This window comes from Arvicanthis niloticus, chromosome 7 (genome assembly GCF_011762505.2).
Source record: "Arvicanthis niloticus isolate mArvNil1 chromosome 7, mArvNil1.pat.X, whole genome shotgun sequence".
NCBI classification, from domain to species: Eukaryota; Metazoa; Chordata; class Mammalia; order Rodentia; family Muridae; genus Arvicanthis; species Arvicanthis niloticus.
Window position 1 is genome coordinate 47,313,926 of NC_047664.1, and position 21,979 is coordinate 47,335,904.

Here is a 21,979-nt window from a genome sequence, read left to right on the forward strand (position 1 = left end):
AGCCAAAGATCCTGTCCATCCCTAAAACTAAATCCAAGGGAAAAAAATGTTTTCTTGGCTTTCTTCCCATTTCTGTCTTCATTCTGACAGCAGGCTGCCATCAGAGCACAGGCTTCTCATTTTCTCATCATCTATCTCTTGCCTTGTCAGTATTCATAACCCACTAACATCCTGTCCCAAACTCATATCTGGTAGCACTTAGTAATTGTTTGAAAAACATATAAAAAAAAAAAAAATTCTCTCATTCCTAAACTCTGTTTCCTTAGTTTGACCACGTTTTTTTTTTTTTTTTTTTTTTTTTTTTTTTTTTTTTTTTTTTTTTTTTTTTTTTTTTGCAGCATAACCTTCCAAAAACTCCCCTTTGGGGGAATATATGTAATAAGTAAATTCTAGATATTATGTGAGGCATCATAGATATTAGAAATGTATAAGAAAGTTTAAAACATGACCCTAGCGTGTTAGAAAACACATGCTTTCGCACCAACATACATACGGGGAGAGAGAGAGAGAGAGAGAGAGAGAGAGAGAGAGAGAGAGAGAGAGAGAGAGAGCTATAACATGAAGCAGGAAGTGGTAAGTATCCTCTGCACGAGATAAATAACTGAAGCTTGAAAGAATGGAGTGTCCTTGTAAAGCAATGGTTTATCCTGCCAAGAGAGCTATGCAAGCAAGAGTTAGTATCAAAGAAAGAAGTAAACTTAGGCTTTTATTAATAGCTGAGATGGTCCCCATTAATACCACCTTTGGGCTGGGGATGAAAGCTCCTCTGGAGACAGAGTTGAAACAAAAGACCTGTGCTTTGACTTAGAAGTAAGCATTGTCTATCTCTATTACCCATTCCAAAATGTGTAACAATGCCAAGTCCAGTTCCTTAATAAACTAGGAACACAAGAGATAGAAAACAGAATGAAAGGATGGTAGGGTCGTCCTCTGCGAACGTGGCTTTCTTGTACCTTTAACAAAATATAAAGTTAAAAAACCCACCTCTTCTGGAATAAACATGACAAGAAGAGTGTCTCATCCCATGAAAGATACACAATTCCCTGGGGTGCCCATAGAGAAGGAGAATTCCTTCAGAGGAACTATGATCCCCATTGTGATCCACTCCCAATCCTCCTCTGTTAAGAACAACTGGACAAAAGCAAGAAGATAATGCAAAGAGAAGACAGTAGGTAGTATAACTTCCTTTCAACAACTTGAGCTGTGAGAAGAGACGCAGAGCTGCCCTCCCTCTCCCTATAGCACAGCCTCTTCCTGAATGTGCTTTTCATGGTCTTTCCATCATAGAGAGCTTCTGCATTTTGTCAATCAAGTGTTTGTTGAAAAACTTGGAGCATTTTACCTATAAGTAAATTGAACGCATCCTTCCTGCATCTGTGTCCCAATGTTTGAATGTGTCCCCAGTAAAGAACCATGTGCTAGAATCTTGTTCCCAGTGTGATAATGCTGCAGGCACTGGAACCTTTAAGAGGTGGGGCCTAGTGGAAGAAGTGATAGATGACTCACTATCTCACTGAGGAAAGCACTATCTGGGAAGAGGTGGGTAGTTCCCTGAGATCCCAGTTATATCTCATGAGAATAATTTATTGGAAAGCAAACCCATCCCCCATAATTGATCCCTTTTGCATTTACCTGCCCCTTTTGATTATCTACCATACTGTGGCAAAGAAAGAATATTAATATGCCATATGAGCCCTCTAGCCACCAGAATCAGAAACCAGATAAATCTATTTATAAAGCACCCAACCTTTTTCACTGCATTATTGCAACAACAACAACAAAAACAGCAACAACAACAACAAAAAAAACCAGACTCATAGACCATGTCTTTAGTGTCCTTTTTACACTCACTGTGAACAGTCTCAAGGAGACATTTGTTTACTTCTACCTAGGAATCTTCTCAGACTTATACAATTACCTGGGGGTACATATAATGGTCTGATGGAGGAAACAGATGAGGCAGAGTCAGTTGCCACAACATTGTAAATTCAGTTCCAGCCAAAAAGCCATAAGTGGGCCTCATCAAATTCCAGAAGAATTGCCTAAGCTGTGATGGATAAAATCATCAGAACAGCCCAGACAATCTGCAGATTTATGAAGAATAATCTATAGCTAACATTTTCAGTGACTAAGTTTTCGAAGAGTTAATGTTAGGAATAGTTCATTGATGGACCTTCATTGGAAACTCCTGTATTTGTTTTACTATACAGCCCTTATCATGGAATATTTCAAAGTTTGGTTTCACAGACAATAACCCAAGGACACACTGGAATAATAAAAATTATAATAATGCAAGTCCCACAAGAACACTAGCTTTAGGAATACAGTACAGAAAGGACAGTCAAGATTTGGTGGTGGGGTGTTTTGATAAAGAGGAAACAAAACTAATAATGTATGTTTAAAGTCTTAAGCACTTGGGAGGACTGTTATTAATGACATATCAGTGACATTCTGGAAGAGTCTATTTAAGGGAAGATGGTTTAGCCTTGAATGTTAAACCTGAGGAGCTGAACTATTTCCAGGAAATGGGTGCTAATACATGCCAGAAAAGAACCATGTCATACAGAGAGTGGGGTGGTTCTATCTATTCTAAATCACAAATAACTGACTGGAAAACGATTTTGCATATGGATGCCTCAGAGTGATGAATCTACATGACATGACCACATGCCCAGAGGCCAAAGATGAGAGGGCATTTTCTCAAGGATGAGAGGGGTGCCTTCTCAAGGGTGAAAGAAGACTTGAACTGTAGCTCAAATGTTAACTCTTGGGTCACCTTACCATACTCCTCAAGAGACATTTAGCCGTTAATTGGATATTGACTCACTGGAGGGTAGCCAACCAAGCTGGCAGCCTAATTGAAATCATGTTTCTTGAAGAACAAATGCAAAAGCCAGACTCATTGGACTTGAAGGAAGATGTAGCTGATGGGAAAGAAGGCAAAGAGTTACTTTTGAATGTTTGAAAGCCATGTATATGTGGGAAAGAGGCGGGCATATTTAATGTTGCTCAGAGATGTTTTGAGGCTTTGTGACATTGTGCTCCCCCTTTCTCCTGAGAAAGGTTATATAGAAATACTATGGACACCAGCCAAGATTTTGCTGATGACCAATAGTGAAGAAGATGAGAAGAAAAGAGAAGGGATAAATTAGAATATCCTCAAGATTTCTTCCAGATATGTAGTCTTGATGCCGACAGTCTGTTTTCTAGTCTTGTTCTATAGTTTTGACTCTACAATAAGCTGATCTGTTACCCTTAATCACCAAGATAGTGAAAAAGGCACCTTCATATTAGTTCTCTGCCAGTCAGTCTTCCATTACTGTAACAAAATACCCGAGTTAATAAACTTACAAAGAGAATAGGTTATTTTGAGTTATAGTTTGGGAAGTTTTGTGCTATGCCTGACTGACAAAATGACAGGCATGTGTAGTACAGCAAAACTGTTAACTTCATAGCTAAGAAATGACATGAGGGAAGAATTTCTGGATCCCACAATTCCCTTGGGGTAGTATGCCAGAAACATGTCAAAAACATAGATCTCTCACATGAGGATCTGCCCTTTAAAGGTCCAGCCACCACCCTGTAGTACTATTGTGAGGATAAGATCAGCAAATGAGTCTGTGGGGGTCATTTCAGATCCATACCACAGTACCCACCAAGATTAAATTCCACGATGGGAGAGGGAGAGTCTACAAACCCCAGACATGACTTTGGTCCTTCCATGTCCTCGGTGGCCAAGAGCAGCAAGCATTACATCATCATCTGTGTATAGTCAGACATGGAGGAGAGGCTGTACCACCTGAGTGCCTTCCCTTGACACTGGGACTCATCTTTCTCTAGCACTCTAAACACAGATCATGTAGTTCATCTCTGATCTCCAAACTTAACAATGTCTTCCCAAGAGAAGTTGGGGTTTTATAACAAGATGTGTACCTCCTCCCTCCTAGCCTCTTTCTTCACGTCTGTGGGTAATTGATAGAACTTGGCAGAGATTTATTAGAAAATCCAGGTGAAGCCACCTGGGTTTCAAGATATAATTGGAAAGTTGACTGGCTGCAGCATGCGAGCCAAGGGTAATCAAAGTTAACCATGAGAACTCAAAGCTTAATACATGAAAAATGTCTGAACATTATAATCACATTCAGAGAAGGGCAGATGTGCTTTCTAAGTAAAAACAACCTGCTATGTTTTAGAAAATCTCTCAGAAGGAACCAGAACTTATCTTAAATATCTGCCCAGCAATCAGGCTAAGGGAATGGCTGACCTACAAAGGTTCTCTTCACTTGCCCCAAAGATAACTGCTAAGGGGAATGGATAGCCTACAAAGATGCTCATCACTTGCCCTGGAGAAACTTTTAGGCAACATTCAAGAGTTTAAATGGACTGAGGGAACCATACAGTCTATACACAAACCGAAGCCTGGCTTCTTACTAGCTCTGTGACCATGAGCTACTTGCTTAACCTTTCTGTGCTTCAAGTTGTCTATCCATAGATGATTGTGTTAGTTTTTGCCTCACAGGACTGTTAAGAGAATAAAACAAGTTAGTGAAATTAAAGATGATAGATAGATAGATAGATAGATAGATAGACTATGGATGTAGTAAATAAGTAGACATAAATAAAGAGATATAATAGATAATAGACAGATTGCTTGATAATAGATGATAGATTTGATAGATTAGACAAGAGAAACCTTTTAGAAAAGATGCTTATTATTGTTGTTGTATAACTTGTGGTGATGGTTTCACGGTTCTATATTTTCCTCCAAATTTATCAAGGTGCATATTTTAAATATGCCTAGAATTCCATCTTATTACTACATTTAGATCAAAGGCTTTACTTCCTGCATGTTCATGTCATAATCTAGCAATCTGGAAACTTAAACAGAAGTCTATAGACAAAATTGTCTCTGTCTCTCTGTTTCTGTCTTTCTGTCTTTGTTTGTCTCTGTCTCTGCCTCTCTCTCTCTCTCTCTCTCTCTCTCTCTCTCTCTCTCTCTCACACACACACACACACACACACACACACACACACACCTTCAAAAGGTACAGCAGCAATAATATAACCAACATAAAAATTCTCACAAAAGAGTGAGATCATAGACAGCAGTTACTGATACCTAGTCTGACCAGCCAGCTAGTGAAGGCCCTGCCTCTTCATGGACAAAAGAGTCTTGGATTTCCCCTCTAGGAAATCCATATGTCCTTTGCTCTCTGCATTGCTTTCTGCTGCTGACATCATTTCCTTTTGGTAACATCCCCAATGGCAGCTTTTCTCTTAACCAGAGAGGTAAGTATTGGGGAGTCTGCCTTCACATAAGCCTGCATTTCATATCCAACCTGTAGAAGAAGTTGTTTTCAGACTTGAAAGACATTCTTAGTATAGACTTACAAAACTGCCAGCAATATAATTTGTAACAAGATATTTGTAGACTCCTTCAAACTATAAAATCGGTGTTCCCTCCCCATATTCCCTTCCCCCTTTCATTTGGGTTTATATCTTGACCATTTCTTTCCTGGCATTGTCTCATTCTCAAAACACCTTGCCAGCTGCACCTTGCAGTGGCTGGTCACACAATGTGTGTCTTCCTCCATTCCTTTCCCTTAAGCTAAAAGGTTATTTACCATACACGATCTTCCAAGTTACTGTTCTTATCAACGTCTCCAAAAGTTTTCCAATTCAAGTCATGGACTGTTGGCTTTTCAGCCTTGTATACAGTCTGTGACACCCATCTATTGCCACCTAATGCCCCTGAGTTAACAGTTTTGATAGAACAGCATCCATGTCTGTCATCTACTTTGGCATTGGTCAGGATGCTCATGCTCGCTTCTGTGGTCGACATCATAAGATGATTTACTAAATCCCTAATACATAGAAGGGCACCTGATGAGCATTTATGAAATGAATACTTGATAGTATACATATGTACAAAAAAACACTGTTCGATACATTGGTACTTATACTTTCCTAATTTCATTTTTTAAAAAATAAAATAAAACATTTAGGTTACAGGGAATGTGAGTCCATCATGTGAGTTCAGTTCTCCACAGCGTGCTCTGCCTTGAGATTACTCCCCAACAGAAATGCAAGCAAAGGAGGCCCCATTATTCCTCCGATTCTCAGTATAGAAGTCTTAAAGCCTGTTCATTTCTCTGTAAGCTTAGGTTATTTCTATTTGTATTAATTATTCATATACTCTAAAATATTTTAAATGTTGCCTATTGTCTAATAGTTACTTGACAGGACTCTAAGACACAAGGGAAGGATCAATAGCCTTTGAGATAAGGAGGTTCTATCCCTGAACTAGTGTGTGTAATTCTGTGCTGTGAGCATGCTTAATGGAATGTGTCCATGTCGATGTTTCTGTTCATTCTTGAAAGGTCTATTGGCCTAACATGCTTTATACTCATTGAGGAACTTTTATTGTACAGATAGTCATTAAATTTGTCAAAGCCATACATTATCCTATGTTGATTCCTACACAAATTATGAAATATTGACCATTTTGAAGGGGAGTATGTATGCAAATCAAAATTGACACAAACTGTTTATCGCTATAAACATAGGCATCGCTCCATTAGTATTTACTGAACTCAGGCTGCTTAGCAGGCACTGAGTCAGACCTATTTTTGTATATACCATAAAATACTTTTAAATCAATATTTAAACCATGCTTTAAAAGTTTGTTATAATTTTAATTTGTGTGTGTGTGTGTGTGTGTGTGTTGAAAGTGGGAAGAACCTCATAGTAAAATGTAAAATATAGTCACCAACTAAAATGCCAGAAGATTTATTCTGATTGCAGGCTAAAATATCAGAGGATTTACTCAGTTACATAGACATAATTTGCAAAGTATGTGTCCTTCCTAAATTTATAACACACATGTGGACTAATGCTTAAACAAGACTAATGTAAATAACATCATCTTAAGTATTTTCCTGTTTCATGAAAACATTGGTGATAAATTAAGGTGTAATCTTAAAGAAACAATTCTGTTGCCACAATTCCACTGGTTTAGCCCCTTTCCTGACTTGCCGGATAAACTTTGCTGAATGCTTTAGAAAACGATGCCCGTCAGTCTCTAGATACTACTTGAAAAGGCTTCAGGGACTCAAATCCACACACTGCAAACAGCGATGGCTGCAGAGAGGCGGAAAATCCTGCAGATACCTGAGACCCTTGCTTCGCATCTGCCTCCGTCTGAGGTTTGCAGAAGAACCTTGCCCACTCCTCCTCATTCCTAACGAGTGTATATAGTAAACTCTTTGAAATGTGAGTATTATGGGAAGGATCGCAGTTGCTTTAAATTATAGAAGTTGGCAAGTGCCTGGGAGAAGGAGTGGGAGGTTGTTTAAACTGAGAAAGACGGTTGCAGAACTTCGTACGACAGCATGAGCTTGCGCTCCACACACAACCTCTACTTTCCTTCAAGACACTTCTCTGCATTGTTCTGGAGCATCTTGACTAATAAGCATATTTCTGCTCTGAATATTTTTTTAATGGTTTCTAAATTCATGGGAGAATTGAAGCAAGGAAGTCTCATGTTTGGGGAGGACGTCTGAACCCAGCACTGCCCAGAAAAGGTAAGCTATTGTTTTTCTCTACAGCCTTTCTCTTTCCCTCTCCTGTTTGGACTTTAACAAAATATTTACAGGAAGAACCACAGACAGCTACTTGTAAGGAGATAGAGGGACGTGTGGATAGAATATCAACAAATGATAAATCAGTGGATGGACTCAACAGCGGTGTCTCTCCTACTTTCTGTTCCGTTTGATGTTGCAAACGTCTATGTCTGAAAAAGCTGTTTCTCTTAGAAAAGGTCGGAGGGCTCTCTAAGAACCCCAGTTTTTGAGCATAAGCTGTTATGTGGGCAGTGGGCTAATGTATGGTCTAATTTCAGTATTTATTTTTTCTACAAAACTTGACTTCCAGAGCTGAGAGTCTAAGAACTCGTAAAACTTTCTCATAGATTGTGATAACATCCTAAAATGTCTCTCAGTCTTGGTTACTATGACTTACTGTTTTGTGGAATATGTTTTTTTACAGTCAAGTAAACCATTTGAGTCTTTCTTGTAAGAATCTATGAAGAAGTTACTAATATTAATTTTATCTCCCTGGAGGGTAAAACAAAACAAAACGGTTGAATGTGACATTTTTAGCTTAAGTCAAAGCCGGCCGAGGGTGTCCTTATCTGAGAAGGAAGACTGCCTTGTCAATTGTGCTTCAGATAGCTCTCGTGGTTTTCTATGCAATGGTCATCTAAGAAGCATCTTGGGGTGGCGGGACATGTGAACATTCTGTGCCGATTTCTATTTCCGGGAGAAACTCTGTTATCAGCGAGTTCCTATTTTTTCAAGGCAGAGTTCCAGGTGCAAAAAAGAAAACTCCCCAAATATTCACTGAGATCAGAAGATGGATCTTGCAGCAGGCCAAAAATTTTTAGCTGAACCCTGCATCCATTGCTCCGTGTGCACACTTATGTATGTGCTCGCAGGCAGAGGCTTAAGAGCTGTAGGTCTGATTGAGCTGGGGTGGTTGGGACATAGAGGTGACCTCAGTCTGCAAGGCCCACTGGTATAGAAATATTAGCAATTAAGGCAGTTGGGTCTGGGAGGGAACGGGAAGTATTTGCTATAGTCGCCGGCTCCAGCTACGAAAGCACTTTACTGTCTTGTTAGTTTTTTTTTTCCTTCTGCATCAAAGTCTAGTTACATAATGAGGATTACTGTGGCTTCTCTTGCCCTGAGATCTTGGTGATTAAGGTCAGAGTAAAGACAACACTGTATAAAAAGCAAAGAGGTGACTATTAGTTCCTGGCGAGGTAGTAAAGCGACATTTGTTAGCTCCCTCCCTCCACCGGTAACTAGTGGGGTAAACAACCCACAACAGCTAATTCATAGACACTTCTCTTCCATCTCTTCCCAGCTTTCTTTTTCTGACTCTATTCTACCCACTCCAGCTTACAGACCACTATGAGGGTGCAGGGGTCGAACAGGCAAAACTATCACCACAGCCTCTCTCCCAGTCCTTCTGGTCCACCCCTAAGCTGTAGAGGAAACCCCCACCCTATCTGTAGGGGGTCTCCAGTACCCCACCCATGACCTCATCGCAGGCAGCTTAGAGAGCTGGATGGCCAGCGCTTGCATGGCGCCTGAGTGGACCCTGGGGATGGGTGTGGCCTAAAAATGCGCAGTATGGCATGACGTGGCTTCCCATCACGGGCTCCCAGAGAGGCTGGCAGCATTTCTAGAAACCAAACTTGCCAGACCCCACCCCAGAGCCCAAGAAGCACACCCCTACCCCAACGCACACCCCATGAAGATGAAAACAAAGGCAATCAGGGTTGCTAACAAAAATCCCCCAAGCCAGCTGACTCATCTGAGACTCAGCCACAGGGGCTTTGGGGTGAAACATGGATAATGCCTTGGAAACAGTCAGTCAGGGTTGTCTCCCAATAAGACTTGAAGAGAAAAACCCAAGGTGACCTAACTATGTCCTTGTTACAGAATCTGGGAGAGAGCAACAGTCTCTTCTAGAAACTGAGGTACGTGTGGGGATAAGGTTAATTACTGAACTGCCAGAAGGACATAAGCTACCTGTCTGACATGCTTTCATATGAACCAGGCTTAGCCAAGTATGCGGACATACAGAATCAACCTCCAGTTAGTGGTCCAAACTTGACAAGACAGGCTTAGGAATCAAAGGCTGAAGGCTAGAAGAGTAACTCCATGTTTTTCAAGTCTTTCTAGAGGTCCCACTGTGTGCCAGGCACTTTAGCAATGTGCTTTAAGAGCAATCCTAACATTAGCAGCAGTGCAGACAATAGGAGAACACCGGGAAATGTCTTGGTCTTGCACAGCAGTGCATTTGTGTCAAAGAGAGACTTATGTAGAGCAGCCGTTGGAGCTTCCAAACTATACTCTTAGGCTGTGCCCTTTAGCATGAGAAAGCCAAAGGATGGTGCACTGTGGCACAGAGGTAGAAAGGTCACCTCAGCTTTCCAATGGGGAAATATGTGGGTGGTGCATCTGTTTCTCAGAGCGAGTTCCAAGACAACAGATTTTATGGCTATTAAGTAGAGGACAGTCCAGAGTATTGCTTGGTCAGGCAACTTTGGGAATGTGGAAAGCTATGAACCCCAGTTAAGCAGGGCATTTGGTTTCAACTTCACAGATGTTAGACATCGAATCCCAGCCTGCACCCTGTGTATAAACTTGGACCCATTCAAATATTGGGGTCTTCTCGTGTTAGATGAGAATAGCAAATGTATTCATGTTTTGAGGGTATTCTTAGGATGGCCTTAGAGAGCCCTCATGAGGGTCTAGGCAGGACAACTTCATAAAGCCTGCTATGATCAGCAATTCTCGGTTGGGTTTCCTTCAGGATCTCTTTCTATTTGAGCTGACATGTTTTCTGGAGCTCCATGAGTGGGATCATTAAAATCTAATTTTTTCTGAACTTAAAAAAAAAAAAATGCAAGCATGAATGCATGCTAAAAAAACTAATGAGCTGAGAACAAGTATCTTTACACCTCATGAGCTTTCCCAAGACTTAATAGAAGTGTATCAATTTTCCACTGGCCACTTCACCTGATGCCCTAATCAGAAGCCCCCCCCCCCCCCCGAGATCCAACTCATGACCAAGAAAATTGACTTATAATATCCAATTTCAACTTTTAGAAGGAAAGGGGGCAGAAAAGTAAAAATGCCATCATTGGGTGAACACTGGAAGCCTCAGTCTCTCTGTCTCCTGGCCAAGGACCCCACTGTGCAGCAAGTCCATGCTAAATTACCAGAAACCTCTATCTAACTTCCAGGGACTTCCTAACTAAGGGAGAGAAGACGATGTGCAGTGCAGATCTGAAATGCAAATTTCAGTCACTGTAGTAGAGGATGTAGAAGAGATTCCAAGTAAGTGAAACTTCAAAAAGAGAAAATCCCGATAATCAGATGAGCCAGCCATGTTCCTTAACGTCTGGCTTCTGCAAAGGATCCCTCTTGATCCTACACGCCATGCCAAACTTATACCCCTAAGCTGGGAGAAGAAAACTCATTCCGCACAGGAGAAAAACTGAGACTCAGAGGAACTCAGAAAACTTCCTAATCTTTCAGAGTCTAAGTACTAAAGGAAGGGGGAGGGTTGTCTACAAATGGGACTTCATCTGATGCCCTGGGTCCCTGGCCAGGAAAAAGTCCACAAATCAGATAGCATGCAATAACCAATCCCTAAAGGACTAGTGAAGACCGGTGGGTGGGGCATTGGACACTAGCAGTAGATGAGAACACTGAAGAATGGCAGGACAGCAGTCCTGACAGAACGGAAGTGCAGCCACAGAGAGTCAAGTACCAGGGAAGTTAAGAGGCAGACACTAGACTGCAATCACAGCAAACCTTGAATGCCAGAACACAAGGTCTGGGTGTTGTTGTTGTTGATGTTGTTGTTGTTGTTGTTTTGTTTCATAGAATAACCATTAAATATTTGCAAATAAGAAAGCAGTGTGATGGTAACAGAGAGAAAACCTTGCTCGCGGCTAGACAGTCTGACACCAGTGGCCAAAGCTCTTGCAGACATTATGTGGAGAAGGGTGCACTAGGCTCAGTCTACAGAGTCCAAACCATCGTTGTGGCCTTTGAAATGGCAACCCTCAGGCTTCACCAATCCACATTCCCTGTGGTCTTCCTCAATTCCAGCACAGTGGACAGGGGTAAAGAATGAGAAGTGTGGGAGGGGCATGTTGGCCCCAGGGAGCCCTCCCAGTCCACACTCATGAAGATGGCATTCTAAGCGCTTTTATGGAAATCGTGAACTATACAGTTCCCTCTTCCTTCACTGGGCTCCAGACTTACATCATATCAAGCAGGCACATTTCCAAAACAACCTTTGACTCTACAAACGTTTTATGAGCTTACAGCTATAGCAATTACATAATAATGGTATTGGCATGCAATGGTGGGGGTACTTGTTTTAATATATCCCTTTAAAAAGCATAAAAGTCCCTCTTCCTGGCTGTCTGCCTTTTGCAAAAATAAACTCTTCTATGTCTGAGGTTTTTGACAGCAGTTTGTACCACATTCTTTGAGTTTTGAATGATATGCACAGGGGATGTTTTATGAGCCTCGGCAATGCCCAATAACCCAGGTGATGGCATTCAGAGATCAAGAATTAATTCCCCTTGATTCCCCAGTGCCTCACAAATGGCACAGACCAGAATCTTGATTTACAAGTGGAGGTCTGCAGGAAATGTCACATTCCTGTCCTGTCTTTAATTCAACTGAAATCTGAGTCCAAAAATTCACACCAGCAAGGCCCAAACTTGAAACATTGTTGGTGTTGCCAACCAGGATCAGGCAACAATCTCGGACAAACCCCCTTCACACAGTTAAGACATCTTGCATTCACTTCATGTCCCCTAGGCCTTTGAATCACACTTCCAAACCCTGCCTGGGGACTAGGAATCATTGAAAAGATGGGGAAGCCTAGTATCTGAGCATTACCAGGCAGCCCTGGCCACTGAGATATGGCAGGCAGTGATGGATAAGCACAGTGATTTCTCACAGACTCTTCAACCCAAGTTTGGCAGATCTGGGAAAACCTTTCATCTAAACCCGTTCACTTCCCCCTTCCCCATATATACTTTTTTTAAAAATTTTGAAATGGTGGCTTAATTACACTTTTTCCTTCCTTTCCTCCCTACAAGCTCTCCCATATTCTCCTCCAGACTCGCCTTCAAATTCATGGCATGGCCTCTTTGTTTTATTCACTATTACTTCATGCATCATCATGTATTTGCACACACACACACACACACACACACACACACATATATTCTTAAATATAATCTGTTGAGTTTTATATAATGTTATTACTTGTGTCTCCGTTTTCAAGGCTGACCATTTGACACTGGACAACTATTTGGTGTACCCTTCCCTGGGGAGGACCACCTCTCCTGCTCCCAGTTTTACTCAGTTGCCTATAGATCTCTATATAGGGTTGGAGCCCCATGAAGGCCCCTTTCCCTTTGCCATTTAGTTACTTGGTGTTGTCCTTGTGATGCTGGAACTCTCTGAAAAGAAAGGCAAATTTTTTTCTCTTTCCTTGAATCAAGGAAGCGTGAAGGGTCTGGCAACATCCGTGAAATGCTGAGGTGGCGATGGAGAACAGCACGTAAATGAACACTCCAGGAAGTGATTCTGTCCTGTGACTTTTAGATATTAAATAACCACCAGGAAATGTGCACACCCCACTAGTTAATAAAACAAATTCTTCAAAGTTACCAGCTTTCACCAAGAAAGTATTTACCATGTTCACATGAATGGTGCACTTTTCTTAAGTGCCTGCTACACAGCCAGCACTGCACTCATGCTGTGGTAACATTAGATAAGGGGAGGTGAGAGACTTGCCTAAGGAGCTTTAGGTAGTATGCATATGCACACGTATGCATGTGTGTGCATGTGTTTGCATGAACATGTGCATGTGTTTATGGAGGCCAGAGAACAACTTGGACATTGTTCCTCAGGAGACATTCACTTTTATTTTCTTTGAGAAAGGGTCTCTCATTGGCCTAAGGAGGCTAGAAAGACTGCCCGCTGCACTCCAAGGATCTGTCTCTTTCTTAGCATGGGGGTAATTGTGGCTGGAGAAGCAGGGTTCCTCACACCAGGCTGTGGGTAGTTGGCTGGTAACGCTGAGGGTTCCTCCAGGGGGAAGTTAGGCATGGCTGCTGTGGCCCAGCCGTCCCAATGACACGAGAAAGTCCATGGGTTTTTACAGGCTTTAATGTCATGGCAGATGGTGGATGGGTCTGGATGCACCCCCCAAAACCCAGGGCAGACCTGAGTTGAATAGGGAGGGAGAGAAGGGGGAGGGGCTGGAGAAGAAAGTTTAATTGGCTCTGCCCTCTGGTCTTCAGGAACCACATTAGTATGTAAATCTCTCTAGGGCCTGAGGCCTGTTCCTCATGACTGTTGGCCATCGACCTCTCTGTGGGAGTGGTTGTTGGAGGGCTGAAGCTAAATGAAAAGAACCAGGGCCTGGGAGCAGAGCTGAACTCCTGCCATCCAGTTAGGTTCCGGGGTTCCAAGCTCCTGCTCAACCAAGCACCCAGCTGCTTCTCACAGCCCACCGCCCCATAGCATACCACCATGCTCACTCAACATAATTCCAGATCTTTAAACATGGGTGTGTGCTAGAGTTAGAACACAGGTCCCCGTGTCTATATGACAGGCTCATTACCAACTAAGCCATCTCTCCAGCCTATGAAGTAGGTATTTCCATTCATATTTATCTCAAAAAAATAGCCACATACTTTCTCCTCTGCCCCACAGAATCCCAGAAGAAATTCCTTACTTTTTGTTTAGCAATGTAGAAATCTGATCTCGATTAATCCTTCAGTAATTACTTCAAGTTAAAATTAAATGTTTTATTATTTCATTTTATGTGTATAGACATTCTGCCCAGATGTATGTCTGTGCACCAGGGGCATGCCTGGTACCTCAGGAGTCATTGGGTCCCCTGGTATTGGAATTTCAGACAGGAATAAGCCTCTATAAATGGAACCCTAGTCCTCTAGAAGAGCAGTCAGTGTGCTTGACCACTGAGCCATCTCCATAGTTTCTAAAATACATTTTAAATGGAAGTCTTCTGTCAATATAAAGTTTCTACTTGGTGTGGGAAGAAGCATCCAAAATGGATTATTAACCTGTCTCCTAGCTCTTCTGTATGATGATGGCAGATGGATGATCCATTCCTATTAAAGAGAGTGCAAAAATATACAGGATATTATCGCATGCAGAGTTGGAAAAGAGACCAAATTCTCATCCATTCTTCTGTCTTCTGCCTGTAACTCAAGAGAAGAAAATGCCTCCTTAGTAATGAACAGCCAAATCACAGAAAAGCATCAGGCTGATGCAGCTTCGAGCCTCTGTGTTCTCCCAGTAATGCAAAACCAGGGCTGATACTGTCACCCTGAAACACATTGCTACCAGATGGTCTCAGACAAAATTCAAGAGCTGTCATTAAGACACTATTTGCTAGCTAATGGTCAACATCCTCCAAACAGCTTATGCCCTTAAATTTGAGATTTCTTTTTAGAGTATTGTGGTTTTTTGCTACATTAATATATTTACATAAGATTTTATGAGGTAATTTCTATTTTGCTCTATTCTAAACTCTAGTTTGACATTAACCTGGTTTGGCATCAACTTTTTTACCAAGGCATTCCATCAGTTTCCGGGATCAGTGCCGTTTCCTTGTACACTCTACAATAAAGATCATGTTTCTATGTGTGAATTTAGAGGATGTTATGCTTTCACTGTGTTCCCCAAATGTAGGTATTGAAAGCTGAAGTCCCACTCAACAGTGCTGGGAGGTAGAGCTTAATGGGAGGCATTAGGTCATGTGGACTCCACTGCATTGAGTGAATTGATGCCCTCAGCACAGGATTTCTTTGTGATGAGTTCTGTCTGATGTATGTGCTCATGTCCTGTTGCTTTCTAAACAAGATAAAACGTCATCAAGGCCCTCACTTGTGAGATAAGGACTGATCCAGCATCCAGAACTTAATGCTTGTTACTTGTAAAGTGTCCAATCTCCAGTATTCTGTCATAGCAGTACCAAGGCCATTGAAAAGGGAGCTTTCAGCTTCTACCTCTTGAGCACTTCCCCCTTGTCAGCTTTATGCCTTCCACCCTCCTCCATAAACCTCACTCTTGTAAGCACCCAGCCCTTGGTTCCTAAGGCAGACCTACACTATCAAATGTCTGAAGCATCTGAGTTCATTTCCATTAATGAATCATATCAAACCATCTTATTATCTACTAAAGAATTGCAACTTCATATAATTCCAATGTAATCAGGAAATGTAATATAAAACTCTTGTTTCTTGAAGAAATTTACATACTATGTCCATGAATACACTATGTGTTTGTTTTACATTTGCCCCTGAAGTCAACTGTGAACACTATCCAAATGGACTTTTAAACTCCATCCAAGATATACACTTTACTTTCAGCTTTAATACCAGCAAGTGCAAAATGCTGATGGCTAATAAAAATCACCTACAGATCACTAGAAAGTCTTCATTACATCAGAATTCAGGTGTTATTGAGGGCTTATGATTTTCCTTCTGCCTTCTTACATAGCAAGAGAAAGTCCTCTTTCTTCTGCCTGAATTCTCCCATCTCTCTAGGATCTCCATTTATGGGAAGAAACGGAGATCCTAGAGAGGGCCCTGTGACTCAAAGATCTCATTTCTATTAATGTTAAATTTGCACCAATAATCCCATTAGGAAAAAAAAAACAACTAAGATATTCTGTGTCTTAAAGTGTTTCTAACGAAGTTTCTTCCATCCATATTAGATTTCTGTTTTTTTCTTTTCCTAGTTAACTGAAGTTAATCATAAATGAAGGGCCGGGAATTATGATCTTTTTGTATGGCAGTCTCAGCCCTGACCTTCCCCTGCTTTGTGACAGTGAGTAACTCTATTTTGACCTATCTGAGCTGCTGTTCCTCCCTGAAAATGGGACCAATATACCTATAGCCCTGACTCACCAGATGCACTGATACACTGTGTAAGGAAAAGTGTGTAGACTGGGAGGTAAACCACAAACGAGCTATTGCCAGGAGCCTCATCCTTAAGGCAAACTTGAGAACTTCCCAGTGACCCGTTTACCATAGTGGATTTCTTCCCTCTGAACAAATTAATATCTAATTTAATGAATACAAACAAAATACAAGTAAGAGAAACCCAAGCATACCAGGGACTCGGGAAGGGACTTGGGTAAGCGTGTAAACATGTCAAGGAAGATAACAGCAGCCAAGCTGGCCGTGTTTCCATGACGTTGCAGGCACAATGACAAGCACATTCCAGGCTGCCTGGCCTTGACTTGCTTCCATTATGTCATGTGCATTTATCCACAGTCTCACTTTCTATGGTTTCACTGTAGATCAGCCGCTTTCAGCAGTCATCCATGGCCTGGGAAGATTAAATATCAAGTTCCATAAATAAATAATTCATGTTTTAAGTTATATACCATTCAGAGTAGTATAGTAAACCTCACAGAATCCTGCACTCTCCTCCCTGGGATACGGATTCATCCTTTGTCCAGAGTATCCCTTCTGTGTGTACCACCTATGTCCTAGTCACTTGGTTGCCTTTCCAGTGGTCAAACTGAGTGTTCTGACTTCACAGTGCACACCGTCACAGAACCCTATTTTACTTGATACTGAACCCAGAGAGTAGATATTTATTATAGTTTAATTTTTAATATTGTTGCTTATTATTATTAATGCATTCAACCTCTTACTATACCTACTGTATCGATTAAACATTATCATATATGTGTATGTTTAAAAACCCATAGTAAGTGTAAATCAGTCCTATGTGAGGTTTTCAAATGTTATCTCTGTAGAGAAAAGAGCCTGTGAATGTCTGGTTTGGGATGACTTGTGCTTGCTATTTGTATATACAACTCAACTCCTTCCCTGGTGTTTCTATCAATGAAAGAAGATATAACCACTTCTCAAAAATATGATATCAGTAGGACACCAGCATATTTCTGTGCAATGCTCTGAGTTGGCAGCCACAGTTATATACTACAGACATAAGCAGGAGCCACACACAAATGCATATATAAAGAGAAGGCAACAGGGAGTGAGGACCACATGCTTTAGCTGAAGCAGATAGGTTCCCACATGCTCTAGGGATGGTATCCAAGGAAAATGTGGCCTACCAGTGTGAGATCTTCAGATTTTATAATCAAGTGTTTAGATTTCTGAATGAAATTTTCCTGAAATGGCTCTTTCAGCAAAATGCTTGATGAAAAAGCATGAGATCCAACTTCACAACTCACAAAACAAGCAAACAAACAAACAAAAAACAAACAAACATGGTATCCTGTGCTTGTAAATTCAGCCCTAAAAAGGAAGCTTAAGAAGAGCCTTGGGCCTCTGCTGGCTTGCCTGCCTGCCTCGTCTAATATGTGACTGAGTTTCAGGCCAGTGGAACACTGCTTCAAAAAGTAGGGTGAGTAGCTCCTGAGGAGTAACACTCATAGTTGTCTCTGATTGCATGAGCACACACACACACACACACACACACACACACACACAAATACTTGTGATGTGTTTGGCCTAGAGAAACAGCACTTTCATATGGTTCAACTCACTATTATATAGAAATATTTTAAAGTTCTATTTTATTGTCATGTGAGAAATCTCAGGAGCAGTTGCCACCCAGTATTGTGTCCTGATTCAGCATGCACACATATGCAGATGTTCCCAGCAGACATGTACACATATGCAGATGTTCCCAGCAGCTGGCATATGCTGCAGCATACACTCACCCAGCAGAAAGTGCAACAGTCTGTAAAGCCCCTTCATATGCTGAAACATCACTATGTGACTCACACTATACATCTGCCCCTGTAGGACTCAAAGCCTTATGTCAGAAGCGACAGCCACGTAAGTGAATGCATAATTTGTTGGCCAATGGAGCTAGTATCATCACATCTTTGGCCATAAGTCTCAGAGGGTTACATGTAAAATATATTTCACTGCCCATTCCCAAAAGGGTAGATAGTGGAGCCAACGACCAGATGATTCTGTCATCTGCTCTTGGCAACTTCAGTTTCTATATCCCTTAGCTCCTCTGCAGCAATTCAGTTTCTCCTTCATCTCCCTCTTTTCTGGTCCTTAACCAGGCTGGTGTCTGACAGCTGCCTCCTCCGCGGCTTTCTTCCTGCACTCTTCTTTGAACAGTGCCTGTCTTTCATTTTCTGCTTTCTGTTTACCCATCTTGTCATCTAGCATTCTGTCTTCCCATTCCTTTTTCTCCAAGTTCAGCCCTTTTGCGTTTCCTCACACCCCCTCTGGTTTGAACTCTCTCTCTCTCTCTCTCTCTCTCTCTCTCTCTCTCTCTCTCTCTCTCTCTCTCCATTTTTATTTGTGCATCTGTCTCCCTCAGTTTCTATGTCCCTAGATAACTGAGGTTTCTAGCTCAGTATTCAGGTTTATAACAAACATTCCATAAATACCAGTCAGTCCTTTTGTATGTGATTTTAGGTGAAGGGAAAGAAACATGCAAAATAAACAACTGAAGTGGAAACATCATAAAATCAGAGCAATGAAAAGGAAGAGAAATAAAATATGTGACCCAAAAGGATCAGTCTAGTTAGAATGATGGACCATGAAATTCTGCTTCCTGGCAGGCCTCCAGTGAATTTTTAGACCCACGCATTCTCTGGCGCATGGAGGGTGAAGAGCTGAAGGAGAGGAAATGAATTCTCTTTTTGCCTTGACCCAGCCCTGCTTTTGAAGCACATATTATTCCCCATAACTCCATTTTGTTTTCAGCAATCCATTAATCTTTCACTGCACACCCAGAGCTTCGTCGTGTTAAAGCCTCATCCATATCCTGTTTGGAAAACTGTTCTGTATGGTAAATACAAGGCTCCTGATGAAGGCCATTTATGTGACACCGTTGCTATGGTCTTGTGAAAGAAGACTTGTAAGTCTTGGTTATTGAGCTTCCTGGATGCAGGTTCCAACTACAGGGGATTGTTTTAAGAGGAAAAGAATCAGGAAGGCACTCAGTGCTTCACCCTTCCTTGTGTCTTGCCTATCACCTTCTCTCTCAGACCCATTTCAGGTTAAATATCTTATTCCAGCGAGACTCCCAAACTTTACTGTGAATGCCTTGGTACATAATCTAAAAAGCTATCAAGGTAAGGGCTGGCTCTAGAGTTCAGCTCTTGTGTTTTCTAGCTGATGTCACTGGTCAATTGGTTTTTCATCTGCATCTCATTGTATAAAGAAAAGGATGGGGGGCATTCACTGGGGTAAAGCAGACAAGCATAGGAGGAACAAGCAATCCAGATCCCTGCTTGGTTTGAGCCACATGCACATTACTCTCCCAACAACATCCTAAACAATATACTAGCCACATGGGACAGCACCTGCAATGAGCTACATGCCTCCTTTCTCCAAAGCAATCTAATCACACTATAGCCTCCCCCTCACAACAACATGTAATAAAACTAACTTCTTTTGTGGTCAAAACTTATCCTGACACTAAGAACAGTGAGACAAGCCAGTCTAGACTGGTTTAGGCTCTAAGTTTAGGAAGAAAAACTCTATCCTCAACATAAACATTTGGAGAGAAAAAAAAAACCCTATTGACTATCTTATGCCTATGCATAATTTGCATATGATTACATATGCCCAATTAAACAATATGAGAATCAGGTACATCATAGGAAAGACATATCAAATGGCTCACATAACTCAAACTTATCAATTAAAACAGAAATCACCCATACTCTGATCCCAGCCACTAACTTTTCCTCCTGGAGCCACATGAAGAAACCCCTGGCAGTAACCATGGGCATTGAGGAAGAACCTGTGCTTGAAGCTCCTTAGCTCTTTGTCCTGTCTGTACTTTCAGATCACTTCGAAATGAAACCTATCCATCCTGTGCTACTTGTGTGTGCTTCTTTGGTTTCTTTAACAAGATGTCAAGGACCTGTAAACACCCAGTCTATACAGAGACCATCGGTTACAGGGTTTCAATGAAATAGTAAAACGCTGTGTAAATAAACCATAGCTACTGTTAAAATCCTGTCTTCACCCTTGGGAGTGGACTAGAATAGAAATCATTAGCAAGCAGGGTGTGGACTGAATCTTGGTACATCGGGTTCTCTTCCCTTCCTTCTTTTGTCCTTTGAATTTTTGTCTCTCTTCCTTCTTTCTTCTCCTTCTAATGCCCCCAGTATGAACACACATTTAATGTGCATCCTAATTAAACACAACCTGTGTAGATGTCATGGCAACAATTTCAACTGTAAACTGACTTCATTGAAAAACCTTCCCCCTTTGCTACACAAGACAAATATCCTGAGCCTGACTTAGGTGACATCCTGAAAGGGGGTTGAGGTGCCTGGTGAGAGAAGAAAGCATGCATGACGGTGTCATGTACCTTAAGAATGTGGCCACTGCAGGCATAGCCTCAATCCTGGCTGCACCTTAACTACTAGTAAGGGAGCCTCAAAAGCCCCCAAAGTGCTAGCTCTACCCACAACCATTACATCAGGGCTCTGGGGGTGGAACCGAGGCGTGAATAATTTTTAGAACTCCCCCAGTGACTTTAAAGTGCAATCGTTATAAAGAATCACCAATTTAAGGACTGTGTTAACTAATGGCGTGGAAAGCTGCTGAGTTCCCAAGGCTTTGTGTGTCTCCCTTGATTTGATGGCACTGATTATCCTTCAGCCCCTGCAGAACCCTTCTAGAAACTTTGAAGAAAGGGACACCAGACTGTGGAAAGAGCGCTACAAAATGCCCATAGCAAGTGTACCTTGGTTTTTCAACAACAACAAAAATGGTGGACAGGAGGGAATGGGGTTAGAAGAATTAGGAAAAATAACATAACTCAGTTTCAGAATGCAATTGATTTTTAGAATATGCAAGACCTAAGCATTTTTGAGCCAGAATAAATCAAACCAAGTCACATTGAGTTTACCATATAAACTTTCTTAAATAGTGAGAAGCTGTTTGCCTTCAGCCAATAGATTTATCAGAGGGTCTTGACCAAATGGCTTCCTTCCACCACACCTCATTGTATATTTCTTTTTAACTGCTGCTTGTGAAACTGGAAAAAAATGTGTCACTTCATTACCTCTCCTTATCTTCACAATTATCCCATCCCATGAAGTGGCTACCCTCCATTTTACATACAACAAACTTCCGATGAGTAAACAGGACTCATGGAGTTTGCCTAAAGTTAGTAAGAAGCCAAACTAAGACTCAAACTTGGGTCATCATAAGCCTCTAAAGTTCACTGTCTTTGACCCTGATGATCTGGATGTGAAGCACAGCTTCAATTCCTGCAAAGCTGGGCGTTCATTTTATCACCTGAAAAAATAAAATAAAATGACAACTGTGTCTCAAAGGCTATGCCAAACACCAGAGTCTCAGAATAAAAGG

At 41.5% G+C, this 21,979-nt stretch overlaps 1 protein-coding gene across 1 annotated transcript in view; it reads left to right on the forward strand.

The window, feature by feature from the left end:
- Positions 1–7,108: 7,108 nt before the first annotated feature.
- C1qtnf7 (C1q and TNF related 7) overlaps positions 7,109–21,979 on the forward strand; it is a 95,867-nt gene continuing 80,996 nt past the window's right edge. Inside the window, exon 1 of the mRNA XM_034509031.2 lies at positions 7,109–7,583. The gene's annotated coding sequence lies outside the window, so the exon portion shown is untranslated. The remainder of the gene's footprint in view (positions 7,584–21,979) is intronic.